The sequence below is a fragment of the Nylanderia fulva genome, unplaced genomic scaffold (assembly GCF_048542155.1).
Source record: "Nylanderia fulva isolate GAGA-0341 unplaced genomic scaffold, ASM4854215v1 Scaffold14, whole genome shotgun sequence".
NCBI classification, from domain to species: domain Eukaryota; kingdom Metazoa; phylum Arthropoda; class Insecta; order Hymenoptera; family Formicidae; genus Nylanderia; species Nylanderia fulva.
Window position 1 is genome coordinate 1,211,183 of NW_028189622.1, and position 18,291 is coordinate 1,229,473.

The window sequence follows — 18,291 nt, forward strand, 5'->3', positions numbered from 1 at the left end:
ATCGACATATTATTTTTTGAAAAAATGATATTAAAATTTTATTAAAAATCAATAAAATGCATAAAAATTAATTTTATAAATTAATAAACTGTTTATTAATTTGTGCACAGTTTCAACCACTTTATTCTTTTCCTTATAAACAAAGGTATGAACTTTGTAAACGATCTACATATGTACATAATATATTATGCACATAATATTTGTATGTATGACCACTCGTCTATTATATTGATGCGTGTCGTTGATTGTCGGGGAATAATTAATCGTGAGCGCAGAAACAAAGGTACCACTCTAGATTTACAGAGAGTGTGCCGACATGCTGTAATATTTATAAGCATACACACGATGCAACATGATGTTTTCAGAATTATGCGCGTCCGTGTATAATGTAATATAGCGACGCGACGTAATGTGCGACGTACATAGTACGCTGCTGACAGCACGTGCCTGTAACGGCTGTAATAAATATCTGTAATAAACAACTGAAAATAATAATATAAGCGGTCTTTTGCATTTAACTGTCACAAAAATTAAGAATAAATATTAACGACAAAACATGATTAAAAATGTCGATAAAATCTATCGCAAATTATTTTGTTTCACGTATTAGTTATTTATATTAAGAAATAATTTATAAATAATAATAACTATTTGAAAAAATATAATGCAGATATATCCTCGTAAATGCGAGTTTTAAAACAACCAAAAATGAATAAAAATGTAAAAATGTCTGAGAATATTCATGAGTACCTCTTGCGAGTTGTTAGATTAATTCAGTGATATAATCTGTAGTATTGCAGCACTCTAGGGTGTTACCCTATACTGCAGCATCCAATGACACTAGTAATGAGACATACAAGGTATCAATCAGAGCTGTTACATCTATTACAATCACAAATAGGGAAAAACGTAAAGCAAAAAAAGCTGACATTGAGTATATAATATATCGATCTTGAAATAATTTACATCGCTTTTCACGCTATAGTATGTTTTTATGGTAATAATTCTTTATTAAACATTGTCGCGTTACGTTATTGAAGATTACATACGGATTGACAAACCCATTACACATAAAACATGAATTCTCATTAAAAAAAATACATAGTTACATCTGCAACTGCAACTGCGCATATCTGGGATTTAACAGAAAAATGATGAGACAAATTGATGCATTAAAAAATGAAAAAATAAAAAAATAAAAAAAGGACAAAAAAGGAAAAAGATTGTACGTTCCGCTAAAGAAAACGTTAAGAGACCCGCGATTTCGATCGGTCGATTTAGCCCGGCCGTTTTCGTACTCTTTGCCATTCAAACGTCCCTCAGAGCGGTCTGCATTCAAATCGCGCTGCTCCTTTCTTGCGAGGCGCCGCGAATCGCATTAAGAACTCCCGAAGGTGTACATACAGGGGCCGCGTGTAAAACGCACATCCACAACAGCTCGTTAATCTTTTCGCATCTTCTCGCGAACGTCTCTCGCCAATGCAAGTCCTCGTCCTCTTTCTCTCTCTTTCTTCCGTTTTTGTCGCCCCGACGCCTTTCCTTTTTCTCACGCGAGCAAAGTGGCAAAAAAAGACGAGAAAGAGGAGAGAGCCCTTTCAGAGACTGTAAAGGTCGCATGCGCGACTCCCGCGATGCCGAAGGAATACACATCTCGAGCACTTTGCACGCCGTCAAGACGTTTAACGTACTTACTACGTAAGATCTCTCTTATGCAGCTTTTATCCCGAAGAAGAGCGCGCGCCGCGAAAGAGAACCAAGTCCAAAAAAATGTGGAAAACGAGATTAAGCTACATATCCAGCATTTCTCAAGTATCCGAGAAAAAGTAAATTTTAACATGGGTTTATCTTTTGAAATAAAAATAGTTTTATCACCTGTTATTCTTTACGTCTGCAAATATTCCCTGGACTTAAAAGTTGAATTAAAGATGCAATTGATTTTTGTATTATACATCTGATTAAGATGAAAAAAATATAATTTAAAGATATTATGAAATTCGCAGGAGAGATTAAAGTCACGATTGTAACACGAGAGTTTAATCAAAATTTAATCCATCACAATCAAGAGAATTTCTAATAATTTTAATGTATGTACTTTCATAATAAATAATTTAAAGCTCATTATTACAGAAAGCATATTATAGAAATTATTATAATTGATTCCTAGAATTCTTGATATCTCTCCCTTTTTGTAAATATTGATCCTTCAATTTTACTCTCACACACAAAGACTTCTCCGAGTGTTTAAATAATTTCATTCGCCCCTGTGTAATGAATCGTCGCGGTTCTCGAGTCGTTTTTCCACACGAAACGAGAAAGTTGCGAATTCTAGGGTGTTCCCTAAGAGGATAATCCGGAGTAGATCTTAGGAAATATTCAACGGTCCGAGTATAACCAACTATAGTGGAAACTGCGGTAGTTGGGACGCTATTGTGGAATAACATTAATTAGTGATACCGAGTGCAGTATTCTCGTATTTTTAAAAAAAGCTGCACCGTACAATATATTATCCTTTTTTACAATTTTATCGTTACGGTGTTCATTTTTTTTTACCGCATTAAAATCTGCTTCGCGTACTCTATTAGTAACGCGAAAAATTGCGGGCAAAATACATAACTTTCACAATTTGTACAACATTATTTGAATATCTAGTATTGTAAAATGAATATATATTTTCAATCCAGAAATCTCGATAAATCAAATAGATATAAATGTTACGAACGAAGCAATACGGTGTGTCTCTACAACTGTGTGATTTTATACAGATTTTTCTCGTTTCCGCTCGCTGTCCCTTCGCGACTCAATCGAAAAAAAAATGTATCGGCCATTTGGCATTTTAATAAGAACGGTCATTCGCCCGTAATTTTTGCGTGTTCACCAATGGTTAACAAATTGCGTATCGTCAGCGATGTCGAAAAGGTCGTCTCTTTATTCGCGTCGAATGCACGAGGGCCGGCCGTAATTGCTTTGTAATCCGTGAGCACACAATCGAAACCGAATCGAGTCGAGGGTTGTTTGGCGTGAAATTGCTCGTATTGGCGGCATTAGGTGGTCCACTCGTAGCCGAGCTTCGGGATTTCTCTACTGCTGGCTGTTACGTGAAAGATAAGAAACAAATACCAGATGTTTACACGAAATTGTCGAAATTGACAAAATTAAATGAATCCTTTTTTTTTAATTTTTCCACATACGCAAATTATCCGATTATTGCAAATAAAATATTTTTTTGTTTTTTTTTATATCAACGATTTTTCATATACAACCGTATACATCAATAAAATCAGGTAAAATATGCACACAATTCATGTAAAATATTCCGTCTCTCTTCATGTTCCATAATTAATTTTTTTCGATGCGTATTATTTAATTTACGATAATTTAGCTCGCGATACAAAATTTTGTCTTATTTAATGCCTCGCTGTCCACGCTGTGTGTTTTTAGATTTGACAAGTTTTCTGCGCGAATTCATTCGGCAACAACATGAACAAATGGAACGGGCGGAATAACAAACCCCGTCAGTATTCGGTTCGCGAGCTTTAATTAATACCCGCTGTCATACGAAATTTAACGTGAATTAGTTCCCTCATGATACGGCACATTGATTATTCGGCATATGGACACAATCGTATTTGCTCGAACAAGAGTAGAATCGTTTTTATGGTTCAATTAACGTTCGTCTCATTTATATTTATAAAGAGAATATCGAACTTTTCTGCTCTCTTAGTCTTTTACGTCTTTTGCATCTTTGTGCCGCAGACGCTTTGTGCATTATGGAAAACTAAAATATTATATTCCGCGAATAAAAATAAACACCGTTCTTCCGTGCTGTTAACGTTTAATTTATACAAAAATTATTCATAATACGACTTTTTAAATGCCAAACGCAAACGTTACAATGTTCGTGACAATGTCCGCGAATCTTTCTTCTTACGAAACAATGAAAAAATGCATTCACCTTTCGTTCGTTCAATTAAACTGCATTTTCCTATCTTCAGCTTCGCGAGTGAATATGTACGATCGTTAAGTGCGAAGAATTTACTTGTTTGGGACAAGAATTTACGTCGCGGTTCCGTTGGCACGAATATGTACGCCGCGAATTTGAATGACAATAATAAATCTGTCAGAGAAAGCATTTTCGTATTCCGATCGTAATCAATGGAAGAGAGAAAAACAATCGAATGAAGTAAACGCGTGCGGTATATAGAAGACAACGCTTACTTGAATTTCAGCAGGAAAACAGAAAAGAAAAGTTTTATTAATTGTGGATGAATTAAATATTATGTCAAGACAAGATTCTACGAATAAACTCCGAAGATGAGTAAAAATTGTATCTTGATGAGTGAGAATTTGTTATTTTCGTGAGTAATGAAATACATTGCGAGGGAAAACTAGCAAAAGACAATTTCTTTTAAAGAAGGCAAATAATCCCTGAAAACTCGTTATATAAATTTCTCGAGCGAAAAAAAGTATAACTCCTTTTAACTAACATTTGTAAACTTAAAATTAAAAAGTAGCAAAGCTTTTATTGACATTTGCGCAGTTTATCTCAAAATTGCGTTCCAGAAATGCTCCTTTCCCCAACCATTACTTCATATATACATTGCAGAGAGAAAGAAAGAGCGAGATCACGTGGAAGTACATATATGAGAATAATTAAAATCTGAAAAAAAAGAAATGTAATCATGAATATCGCACGAGAATGCGTGCATTTCCCACGGGCTGTTTCGATATTTTCAGAATTGCACGTGCGTATCTCTCTCTCTCTCTCTCTCTCTCTCTCTCTCCGGGAAGGTATATACGGCTTCTTGCAGGCGCTGCAAAATCGGAAGGCTCGCGCGATGCAAAACTGCAGCGTCATTCTTTTCCACGCGCAGTTCTCCCGAGAAATTCCATTTTAATACAGCCCGAATTCTGCACCGGTGCAGCGCGGCGATGCAGCCGAGTACGCGTCATTTAATTTTACGAATGCATCGTCGGGCCGGGATCGCGTTCGCATGGGAAAAGCAGCCGCCGACCGCATGATTCCACGGGATTTAATTACGCGGCTTGTGAGGGATTTCGCGTAATTAAGTAACGAGCGATTTTAAGTGATTACCGCGCGATGCCCCGTTTCTGCCCGATCGATCGCCCTCATAATCATCATCGCGCCAGTCGCGAAAGGCGGAATTGCTTTTAGCTGATTGCACATCGATGCAGCGTCGATTCTCAAGTGTAAGATATATTTCGAGAATTTCGTTCTCGAGTGTCTATTTTTGATGACGATACATTTATTTTACGCAAATTTATACATATACCGATATCTCGAAGTCAAGTATAATCCCCAAAGTCTATAGATGAAGATACGAGAGGATACATAATGTATGAGTAAAGTGTCTATATTTCTTCTGTCAATTTTTCATAAACTTGAATATAATTCTATCAATCTTTAATTTTAATTGATGCGCTGAAGAAGGTTGAAAAAGACAACCGAAACGTACAAACGAATTTATTTCTGCCTAATATTTAATATTTTATGTTATAAATCTTTTCACAAATAAATTTCTAGTATAGAACTTAATTAGCTCTTATTGCCTTTTTATTTGTAGATTAAAATTTTCTAAAGAGCTGTTACAAATTATATTGAATATAAGGATTTTAATTTCCGACTTTTGACTTGAAAATATATATACTTGATAAAAAATTAAAGAAAAAAAGCAAAATAAAATCCCATTAAGAAAATATCATTTTATAGCCTTTTATCGCTTTGTGGATTCGCGTAACAATTCCTATAACACTTTAGAGCCATTCCGAGACGAGGAGAAACGTATTCCGAAATTTTTCACGTATCGCGTCTTTGTATGCTTTAGGGAGGAATATAAGGATTTTAATTTCCGACTTTTGACTTGAAAATATATATACTTGCAAGAAAAGCAAAATAAAATCCCATTAAAAAGATATCATTTTATAGCCTTTTATCGCTTTGTGGATTCGCGTAACAATTCCTATAACACTTTCGAGCCATTCCGAGACGAGGAGAAACGTATTCCGAAATTTTTCACGTATCGCGCCTTTGTATGCTTTAGGGAGGAAGGTGCGGAAAGTCTTGATTCAGAGTGCAAGTTCAGCTACGGTCATCCCGGGCATCGTAGCGCGCAATAATTCACTCTTGGTCGTGCGGCAGCCTCTGGAAATGGAGTCACCGCCTATCCCCTACTCTCGACGTCGAGAGGGTAGGTAGGGATCTCGCCCGGCTTAAACGGGTTTGCGTATCCTCGATGAGGGGTAAATTAAGTTATGGCGCGAAAACAACCTCCCCGACCGAGCTCGCTCTCGCCTCGCCGATCTGCGATAAATATGTATATATACGCGTTTTATGTCATCGGAGGTATCCTATGTCACGTGGAGTGACGAAATGTCTAGAAGGGAGGGACGCGGTTGACCGGCAGAATATTCCGGACTGTTGATGAACGACTTCTCGTGAATAAAAATTTTCCTCTCGCGCGGCATTTTTTTTCTCCCGGCGTGCTCCCTCGTTTTTTCACCTCGCTCTCTCACCCTCTGGCCGCCGTCGCCTGGATGCGCAGAACGCGTCCAGGATTTAACGCAGATTAATCTGTTTGTTGATCCGGACTCTTCTACCCCATCCTCTTCTTCCCCTGGTTCTTTCCCTTTCCCTCTCTCTCTCTCGCGCGCGCGCGCGCGCGTTCTCGTTTCTCCACCGATTTAGCGGACTCCAGCGAGTGACGGCTGGCATTTCATCATATATTCCGCTTGGTGGACGAGGCATCCCCCGTCTGCTCTCTTTTTCCGTTCTTTTTAACTCTGCAGCATCATTTGCTCGCATTTCTCTCGGGCAATGATGAAGAACGACAGGTTTGAGCGGGATAAACGAAATTTCGTCGGTTGTATCGTTAACGTAAGAGAATCTTGCGAATAATCAAATGCGAAAAGGGAAAAATGTCAGCCGGAATTTTTTCATTTCTAACGCGAACGGTTCGATAACTCGACACGTGAAAACAAAGGGGACCTTTGTGAAAGGAGGAACCTGAAGAATTGATTATCGCGTGGCCGATGACGTGACGAGGGCGGAGCCACACAATTAACATCAAAAGTTCGCCTATCGCCACTTAATGATCAGCCAGCAGCGTGGAACAATTCTACCGAATTTGTCAGAATTTCCGTAGGGTTGATGGGTCGATCCTCTGGTGAATGAAGATGATGATTTTCAATCATTTATCGGACAGCGCCGATCGCGAATAATTTATGATCAAGTGCCTCCTTCTTGTCATACTTAATTTAATATTTTTTTAAATGACAGATTGACAAGAGGGAAGAATAGAGGAACGACGGTACTAGAATGAAAATTCGCCCAATAATTGTAAATAGCGTAATCAGTGAATTAGATAAAACCTATAAAAATTTTAATAATTTTGAATAACGCAGACAAATATATTATATTGATATAAATTGTAATAAATATTCTTGACCATTAATTCTTTTTATATAATTGATCAACATGACTGTTCTGAATAGAGGAACGACGGTACTAGAATGAAAATTCGCCCAATAATTATAAATAGCGTAATTAGTGAATTAGATAAAACCTATAAAAATTTTAATAATCTTGAATAACGCAGACAAATATATTATATTGATATAAATTGTAATAAATATTCTTGACCATTAATTCTTTTTATATAATTGATCAACATGGCTGTTCTGTTTATTTTTTATACAAAACTTGAATTAGATATCCGAATGCTTAGTCAATGGTGATTTTTGATTAATAAAAATCGTTCGTCACAACTTCGTAATTGCGAATTCTTGAATTTCCCTCGACGACAAACCTTTTCCATCAATCCAAAAGTAATCTGATTTAACAATAATGTTTTTCCGTGCTTCAATTTACTTAACAGTCAAAAAATCACCGACGGCAAAAACACACGGGGTAATCGGATTCCGGCTCATAACCCGGGCATCGGGAGATTTATTGTTACGCCATTGCGGCCAGTGCGGAGAGTGGCTGGTACGTGCTGAAGGACCAAATACATAAAGAGGATCAGCGGCTATACCCAGGAGATCCCCGAGACCTCTGATCCAAAGTTGTGACACATTTGTACGTGACGCGGACCGACAATAGCGACTGGTGGTTCAGTTCGCGCGTGTCGTGCCTTCTCTCTACTCTAAATCAGAACTGATGCGCGAGACCTGTCGGAAGCGTTGCGCGTGTCTCGGATGAGTCTCGAGTTGAGTCTCCTCGAGATAGGAGAGAATCCCCGTTCGATCACCTTCCCTGTATAAACGTGACACGCGCATTGTCGCGTTTAAGCGCTGAAAACGAAGACGGGTGACAGGAGAGATAAGTAGATCGGACGAAAAAAAAAAACATTCGATTTCGCTTCAGCGAAATGATTCGTTTTAAGTCGGAACGCCGATTTATTCAACTCGCGTTCGTTATTTCTTTCCCGAGATCCGCGTCATCGTTGCGCGATGTATTTTCTCCGCTTTTAACTTACAAAGCTTGAAAACTTCGCTTCAACTCTTTACTCTATATCCCGCTCTTTCATTCTCATTACGTCTTCAAGAACTTTTTGTCAGCAATACCGTGAAACTTATCGGATGCGTCGTTTAATACTCTTAAGCGACTTAACTTCGTAGCGCGGGATAAATGCACATCTTCCTTCTCGTAAACCTTTTTTTCCCCTTCTTTACCTTTTCCATGGATCACTTTAATTTTATATCTTCATTTCAAGTTGGCAAGTCAAATCAGCGATAAGAATATGCGTTCGCTTGATGTCTTCCTATATATACTCAACTTTACTAGATTATGCTATGCATTATGTCTTTCTTAATTTAACACCGGATTTAACTGATGGAACATTCTGCTTTTCGTATAAATAGTTACTCTTATAAATCGTCTTTTATATTTTCCTTCGTAATTTTTTAATGACTTTGCACCTCTTTTTATCTCGTTATCAGCTATACATTATTCTTGACATTTAACATCGTGTTCTTTGTATATTTTATATTCTACAATTTGTAACTTTCTTCTTCGCAATATTTATTTTCATTCTCAACCATTTTTTCACGAGTCTATTTGTTCTACAATATATGCATATATAATAAAGATTGTGTTCAGGCCACTTGATGCTACAAATGCTTCCTTATTAAGAGCATTTAGCGCGAAGCGAGTCGCAATCTCAAGTATTCGTGATTTTGCGTCGCGCGATTAATTTTCGTCGCGATAACTTTCGAATATCGAATGCGCGATACCCTTATCTAGATACACCAGGAATTATCGCCTGGAACATTGGCATCGATACGAGGAAGCAGCGAGTTGCCGCGCGCGAATTTGCCGGCCGTGTATCGCAAAGCAGACAGAATATCGCGTAATTTCAATCTCCGCAATTTGCAGTGACGCGCGTGTGTGTTCGCGCACAAACGAACCGACTCGCGTGCGGTTTCATCCGCGTTTGCGTGGTCGGCGTAGGAAAGAATTCGGTCGCGCAATTTCGACCCTCCCCGAGGGATGACACGGCCGCGTCGCGTCGGTCCACGTATGCATATACATGTACACTCGGATGTATTCCGCAACATATGAAGTTTGCTCGTGCAATTTCCGCGTCGCTCGGCAAAGAAGCGTACCTCCGGTCGAGGAAGAAGAAGCGACCGCGCGAGCGAATTAGCCATAACGAATGTCCCGCGACAAAATAGTCGTCCGCAAATCCTGCCGGTGAAATGAGCCTGCTTTTTGTTTGCGCCGGAGAAATACGCCCCTTTTGTTTAAGCAGTTACAACTTTATTTAAAGCGCGCCGCCTCTACTCTCTCGTTCTTCATCGCTAAGTCTGGCTAATAATGCTTGGGCTGGGCGTCTTTAATGTCGGCGTCACGGGAGTTCGCAGAGGGAGGGCATTTGTCCTCTTTGAAATCATTTAAAAAATGAAGTATTGGCTCGCCTTTTCAATAATCCCGGGAATTTATTTTTGGATTTGGATTTTATTTTAATATATAAAAGAAATTTTTTTAAATTAAATTTATAAAAATTAAGGAAGAACAAAAAATAAGAAACAAAAATAATTTTAATCATGCACCCACCATTGTGTCGACGTTATTATGCAAACTCGTGCATTATATGTAGGTATCTTTAGCGAATGAAAATTTTATACTCTTGAACATTATCTGAAAACAGATATTCCGTTTTGGTGAATCGTTACAATCGATCCATCTCACTGTAAAATGTACGAATTCACGTATATGACTGCACATTTTGGGAATTTGAAACAATTATGAAGACTTGTGAAAATAGATCTTTGAGCTAAATTATTTCTGTTAAATTCTACAGCATTAATTGATCCGTACGATATTGTTATAACACTTGAAACAAATTCGCAGCGCATGTACGGAACTCGTGTAAAGCCGAGAATCGATAGGAATCTCGGCGACCGCTTACGGAGGCTATTTTTCCAGAGAAAGGACAACTACTGGAGCGGCACATTCGCAGGTGCAGCTCGCCCGCATGTCGTGTATGCAGCGCGACCACGATGCACGTCCCAGAAGACCACCGTTGGGGTCGACCAGACTCTAATAATGACATAGTGCAACCACGCTGTGTGTCTATATAGAGGAGAGGGCCAAGTGGTATAATTAATATTAAGTATCAAAGTCCGATGGTACAAAGACCCTATCCGATATCGCATTTCACCGTGTATATATATATATATATATATATATATATATATATATGTATATCTATAATAGCCTTATATGCGCGGACAAATAAGGCCATAATAGCGTTTAAAGAGACACGATCGGGACACTCGAATAGGGGATGTCGGATGCTGCGCTTGATGCGTCGAACATGTGTTGTACGGTAACGTATGTGTGTACGTATGTCTGTGTGTGTGTTCAGCCGAGATTCGCAGATTATTCGTGCGTGTACATAGTCACGTGTATGTACACACTGTACACGCTTAACAGTCTGCTCACGTGTACGGATATTAATGCTATTAAATCTCGGTGATGAGCTCGACACGAGTACGAATGCTTGATCGAGTGTGCCGCCCTATCGTAATTTTTTTTTTATTAATTTATCGAATCGATCGTAATTATAATATATGATCGTGATAGGTTTTTGCGAAGAAGCTCGCCGGAAATTAGATATTGCCGGCATTCAAGATTATATAATCGTGTATTGGCTGTTTACACGCAAAATTAGGTAGGTATAATTGATTGATTGATTGATTTTGAAGATTGTATCGTGTCGACGTATCGACATGCGAAATGTTGCGAAAGTTTCATTTTCGCTCCAAGTAAGTAAACTGCTACATCAAACTTACAAAGTTTTCCAATATTCAAATATTATATATCACGTTAAACTGATTTTATTACAAAAGTATGCTTCAACTTTCACCAAGTATTCGCGATTATAATTTTTCAAAATGCAAAATATGTGCAAAATTGTGAAATTTATATGTTTTTACCGGTATATGTCTCTATATACCTATAAAACTGATATAATTATCTACATCTGCAGAAGCGTATGTAATAATGAGAAAATAAATTGCAAAAAGCCATTACGACGAATAATCGAAAATAATCTGAACCTTAATAGTTATCTTAATACCACTTGCTCTCGAGGAAAAAAACTCTTTCCGTTGCGCATTCGCACACATACACAAGCAAACACTTGCGTAGCCGGTATTGAGTACTTCGACACGAACGAAGAAAGCTCATCCGCGTCGACGGGTGCTTTTAGAAAACCATTAAACAGACGTCGCTCCTGCACCGATCATCGTGCCCGACTTTTTTTCCCTGCAATTTCACCTGGTAAAATCAACGATAGGGCGCAAAAGATAAAAAAAAAAAAAAAGCTCAATAAACTCCACTAAAAAGCAAATAACGCGAAAATTCATAAAACAGATGCGCGCGGATAATATGCGCCAAAATTACGGCATATTAAAAAAATATCGTTCCCGTTTTCAATAATCTTATATATATACTCGTACGAGGATAGATTTTCGGCAGAGGCAGAGTTAAACCAGCTGCTGGGCACCGAACTCGAGTTGAATAAAGAAAAATTCCGGGCGGGATGGACCCGCGAATATTTATTCAAGCCGCGTTTCGTGTCGGCGCCTTCGGTTCGTCGCCGGGGTGTGAAATAAAAATATACGATATTAACGTACAGTTCTCGCGCGCGCGCGCACGTTTTCTCCCGTCAGCTTTTAGCATTTTACTCCACCGCGTTTTCTCTCCCGCCACGCCCGATCGTTCCCCTTTTTTTCACTTCCCTCGTTGCACAAACGCCCCGTACAGCAGTGTCGTCGCCAGGAATCCGCTGCAGCATCCTGAAACTACACGGGACCATTACACACGTATGGCGCTCCCTTGCACAGGTGAATCACGTGTTCCGCGTGTTTGGCGAACGCACACGTGTGCCCCGGCACGTGCTGTGGCTGCTCGTAGGAAAAATCCCTTACAGCCTCTTACTTTATTCTCGTGGTAAATGGCCGCGAATTTAGCGGGTAAACACGAATGTCTCTTCCTTGTTTGAGCGCCCTTTGTTCGCGTTCTTTCGTATTATTCTCGTATTATTCCTCGTGAAAAATGAAGAGAGGAGTGCGAAATAACGCGTGATGAAAGAGCCCAATAGAAGAAGGGAATATACATATATATGTATATTTCGCGATGCGTTTCACAAAGCTGTTTATATCGACTCCTTTGTCCGAAATAAATATATTGCTTTCGGTAATATAAAGTACCAGTAGAAAAAAGAGGGTATAATATGTATTATGAAAATTCTGAATAATAATACGAAAATTTATCTTGGTGCACCTGGTGCATAGTCTATACAGCCAGAAATTATTAGTTTTGCATCTATTCATGCGAATATGTATACAAAGCGTAGAAAAATAAAAAGGCTGTTCAAAAGTGTTTGAAAAAGAAGCATTACATAATTAAATGAGAGAAATATTCCAATCGTGCGTCCCAAACTCCTCGTTATTAAACTTGTTGTCAGGGAGATTGTTGAGTACTCGAAGTTATCGAGCGAACTTGCGATAAACTGAACCCTCTCGCACGTTCGATATAACCCAATGTGCGATGTGGCTGTTGATGCAGCGTGAACGGATGTTGAGTACAGGCGACTATTACTCGCTGGTCGAAGCGACGGCTTTTGCCTCCCCCTTTTCTACTTTATTTGCTTTGCAGCTCTACGGTGGGAGGTGACATTTTTCAGAGAGCCGCGTGTGCACATGCGTGTGTTGCATGTACTACGTGTGTGTGTGCCTCCAACTGTTATTTCAACGAAAATTCGCCAACGACTCGCCATTGTCCGTGTTAGTGTTCCGGCTTCCCCATATTGCGCGGCAACCCTTTTTTTCCACCCGACACCCATCCAGGGCGCCAACGTGCGTCACGATTTTTATGCGGACCACGGTTGGATAAGGTACGGCCACGGTTGACTTGCGATCGATGAACGACGACTGCAAAAAAATGCAGGCTCGCCCGAAGGACCGTCCTCGCCGCGAGATTCCGACTACTACTACCGGGCGAAGTGAATTTTTGTTTCCCTGCTCTTTTTAGCGATTATGCCGAGTGGAGAGGAATGGAGTGGGATTCTGCACACCGGAATGCAGTTACTCGCGAAAATCAGGTTTATCGGAAGTCGTTGGAGGTCCTTGCCTCCTGCTCCCGCGAGGAGCCTCGAACGGAAAGTAACGTTGCTGTACGGTAAAAGCAGGAAACTAAAGTGTGTTTAACTTTCGCTGAAATTGCATTTCCCGATAAAATACATCCGAGGTTTGTTATCATCTGTATGATGAAAAAAATTGTGCAAATATAAACGTATCAATTTCTGATGTTAAATGATATCGATGTAACAAGTTGAAAGAATATGCTATTTAAACATGTCTCTCACTCTCTTTTTGCTCTTGTCTCTTAATAAATATTGATTTCAGATTTTTGCAAATTGAAGATGATTGTATAAAAAAAAAAATACTTAAAAAAATTGTGTTTGATATACCTTTGTTTGATATACTTGTAAAGAGCTCCGTGCAAAAAAACAAAGAAACACGTCTGGCAGAGACAAGCTCAAACATCAGCTCGAAAGCACTTTAACGTTCGTTGACGTCTTTTTGAAGTTCGCTCGTGGGCTGTGCACGCGCACGATTGTTTAACTTACTGTTGAAGCAAAGGAGGCAAAAATTAAATACTGAATTATTCCAAACCGACCAAATTCCTACGCGTTGAACTTCGCGCATTTAACTTTTCGCGAGTCACGACTGACGCGACCTAATTAACCAGTAAACTAGCCTCGGGTTAAAAGGATTCACGTGTCTTAAAGTTCTACGAACGGATACGCCTGACTGCTTTCTGGGGAGGCATCAAAAAGTTCTTTCTCGTAGCAGAACGAATCTCAATTCGAGATTAATTCTTCTTATTAGAGGATAATGACTTTTATAAAATCACACAAAAATTCGTCAATTTTTTCTATATAGTTATTTAATTATTTAAGTTATTTTCTAACATTTAAACGATTCCTTAAAATCAAAATAATTCATTTTTTTTTAATGATATACCTACAATTATTCCAAGCGCAAAAATCAAATTTTACTCGACGAAGTGCCTCGTGAAAATTAAATGCATCCGGGAAAAAAATTGTACATCGTCTTAAATACATTTCTTATCGTATTAAAATGAACGTTTGCGAGGAAACGGGAACGAGAACGAGAGACGTCTTTTCTTAATTTGTACGCCTGGCATCGAGGTCGGATGGAAAATATTTTTTTTCCCCTATAGTAAAAGCTCGAGCACGAGCAGTCGTTTACGGAAACTATCTTCTTAAGGGGATTAGAGAAAAATTAAATCTTTCATCGCGCGCGCTTCCTTTAACGATGGTAGCCGAAAAAAATAAGAACTGCTGCGAGTCCTGCATTTGCATGTTATAATCTACGAAGGACCGTTACATGACGCGAAAAGCTTTATGTTTATTTTTTTATTTTCATTGCAAAAAGAGCCGTAAAAACTTTCCGTACCGAAAAGATTCTAACAAAAATGTCGAAACATGAGTAACTTTCAAGTTATAAAGCGCAATGCCATAATTATCAAAATAATTATAATTAAAATTACGAAGAGCCTTCGACTAAATGTTTGGTGAGGAAAAAATTATTTTATTTTTTTCATCAATGAATTATACGGTACGTTTCACACATAAAGCACACAATTAATAACAATATATCCCATTAATATATAAATATTAATATTCAATGCGCGATTATTAATATTCATATTGTATTGAGGCAATTGTTATATTCTCGTTATTCTGGAAGCCACTGCGGCAAGGTTTGCCGTTACATAAATATGACAAAGAATCGTTTCGCGAAAAGCGAGGTTTTAACGTAGAGTTCGCGATATCGATACGATTTAAGAAGACCTTCGCAGCGCGAGAGCTTTCTCGGCAACCGCATTACTATTTCGCCCTCGCGCTCTTCAGCATCCTCCCTTCCGCTTTTATTCCGCGAAAATCAAGTATTACCAGCAGTCCCGCAGCGACGTTGTCGGCTTTTGATGATAGATATTGCGTTTCCCGCGTGTACGAACATTCGCGATACGATGCGTTCTAGAATTACAGCGCCGTCCGTCATAGAATTTAAATGAAAGCTTTTTTCCTCTCCTTCCTGGCTTCTTTTATGACCGCCAACGCGCCGCAAATTCGGGCAAAAATAACGTTCAATGGTGGTTCAAAATTCGCAACGTATATACCTTCTTTGGGCGAGCGAAAATTTCAGGCATTATTAAAGCGCACAAATGTGATAAACTTCCTTATTTAATCATTCAGCTATATGGAAATAGTTGCTAAACTAATCCAGGGTTTAATAGACACTCGAATTAAATTTGCGCAACAATCTTATTATTATTATTATTTTTTTATTTTTTTTTTTTTTTGACAACTTTCTTGATAATATAATTAAAGTTATTTGACATAAACTTTTTCATTAAAATCAACAAATGTCAAATGCCACTAAAGCAGCATCAACGCGCATAATTGATGGCGAGATCATTTAGCCAAACGCGAAGCAGGTAGCCATATGCATGCAAATTTCGAAAACGATTTTATCCCCAAGTCTCACCCGTTAGTGCGTGCGTATCAGTACACATTAATTTCGCGTTAATTTACGATAATATAAATTTCAATTAAACGTTGCCTTATGTGTTAACACGCCGATGGCGCTCGTCAACAACAATGCCTGCGCGATTCACAATGCGGTTCGTCAGAAATCCATCGTAACAACCGCACAGAATAATTAAATCCAGTTATACGTACACACATATATACATAATATACATCCCCGTATCATGCGCATGCGCGCCTGTCTATGTGACAAACACGCGTGTGAAATAACGCGATAAACGTGTAATTTACAAACGCAATTCCGTATTACGCGCAGGCGAATTACTAAATAGCTCTAACGTAAACAGAGAGAGGCGTTAATCCAAAACAACAACGGCGTCGCTTATCACGGGACGGAGAGAATATACTAATCGCGATTTCTTCCTCGGGCAATCGGCTAATTTTTCATCCGCTCTCGAATCGATGGAGCGCGGCCTGTCACGTGCCGGAAAACGGGGCAAAATAAATCCGCGAATCGCCAGGGGAACGCTTACACGCGAAGGGACGCGTTTTTAACGCGAGTTGTAGCGACTGCAGTAACGACGATGACGATGACGACTCGTGGTATCGACAAACGCGTTTGACAAAGCTCACTTTTTATTTTTTTTTCTTTTTCCTCGCTCTTTTTTTTTTTTTTTATTTTTCTCTCCGCGGGTCGGCGCGAATGGAATACATTTGCGAGAACAATGGTGAGTTTTTCGCTGGCAACAAAGGCGAGCAGGCCGCAATTACTTGCTGATAGACGCGTGCGCGATAAATATTCGAATCGAACGGCGGGATCGCTCGTGAAAGGCGCGAAAGTGTATAACTGCAGGGGTTGCCGAAACTGATCATCGATTCTGTTAACAGCTGCTTTTCTTGGATCTTTAATCAAATAGTTTCTTTTTCTTCTGCTCTCTCCTCTTTAACCTTCCGTTCAATAGTCTGGATCTTTTAAGGCACAAGTTTTCCATTTCTTCCAAAATGCTGTTCAAGTTTTGCTTTGTATAAATAATTTAATATTTGGCTTTAAAATCTATTGGACATCGTAATAGAGATATTAATAAATAATGGATGAATTTAGAAGATTCAATTTGCTGATAGCGCTAATGAAAACTAATGATTGTTGACGAAGGGTTCGTAATTTCCTCAAAATATAATTTAGTTTTGATACTCGATAGAGTACGTACTCTAATAAATATTTAATGGCATTAGAGAGAAAATGAATTTACATACTTTTACGTAAGCAAAATATTTTATACCGTTCAATATTTTAACATTACTTTCTTTTTGGTTACGTAAAAATCATTGTCATCCCTTATTGAAGTTTTTCTATACCAGTTAATAGGGTTATTCTGTGAAAGATTCACGAAGGATAGAAATAGCGTATACGCTCGTAACAATTTTTATCTGCATTTATATAAATACTTATTGATAGTGAAAGAAAAAAATCGATATTTACGTTGACGCAATGGAGTTTTAGTACGAGTTCGATGTTGAGTTTTAGGAAAAACAAAGTGCAGTCCCCCATTGAGGATTTTACAAGGAGATTAAATGTGGGTTGTAAATTACACGCGTTATTTTATTTCTACGAGATGTAAGACTGCCGCTCGCTATCGGATGATTAATCGTTTTGCGAATAACCAGAGAGAAACCGGAGCACAATTTATCCACAACGAGGTAATTGATAGTAGTAGGTAATCGATAGCCATGAGCCGAGACCGTTGATAACAATTTCCCAACATACTAACAGAGTCGTCGTCAAAGAGACTTTTCTCTTTAATAATATAAGACAAGATTAAGAACATTATATGACAACTTATTTCTTATATTTATGATTGACTTCGCTCCGAAATTTATTTAATCGGAAAATGTATGCTAAATCTCTTAAATGATAACAAATTCAGTACTCCTATTTTGCTAATTATATTTCGCTCGTAGATAAAAATAATTGCGAATAACGAAAAAGGGAATAACTTTGAAATGGCAAATAATTGCAAAATTATGCAAAATAAATGTATATAGGACTTTATGGAATATATATTTTGGCAAGTTTAGACCTCTTTCTGAGCATCTCTCTCCATTTTCCTTCACAATCCGATTGGAATAAAAGTATGCAGATTAGAGCACGTATTACATTCGATCCAGGCGGGATCCGAGGCCATCC

The 18,291-nt window shown here is 38.5% G+C and overlaps 1 protein-coding gene and 1 long non-coding RNA gene across 6 annotated transcripts in view; one reads left to right on the forward strand and one right to left on the reverse strand.

Moving 5' to 3' along the window:
• Positions 1–11,566, forward strand: part of LOC114929080 (uncharacterized) — a 64,066-nt gene extending 52,500 nt beyond the window's left edge. The window contains exon 3 of one of the 2 annotated variants that reach the window (XR_003819194.2): positions 10,445–11,566. This is a non-coding gene — a long non-coding RNA (uncharacterized LOC114929080). Of the gene's footprint in view, positions 1–6,059; positions 7,606–10,444 lie in introns of those variants that run through there. The other variant, XR_003819193.2, reaches the window with a different exon arrangement.
• The window catches only part of LOC114929076 (kin of IRRE-like protein 3), a 166,220-nt gene that overhangs the window by 50,559 nt on the left and 97,370 nt on the right, over positions 1–18,291 (reverse strand). The gene's annotated exons all lie outside the window — the stretch shown is intronic.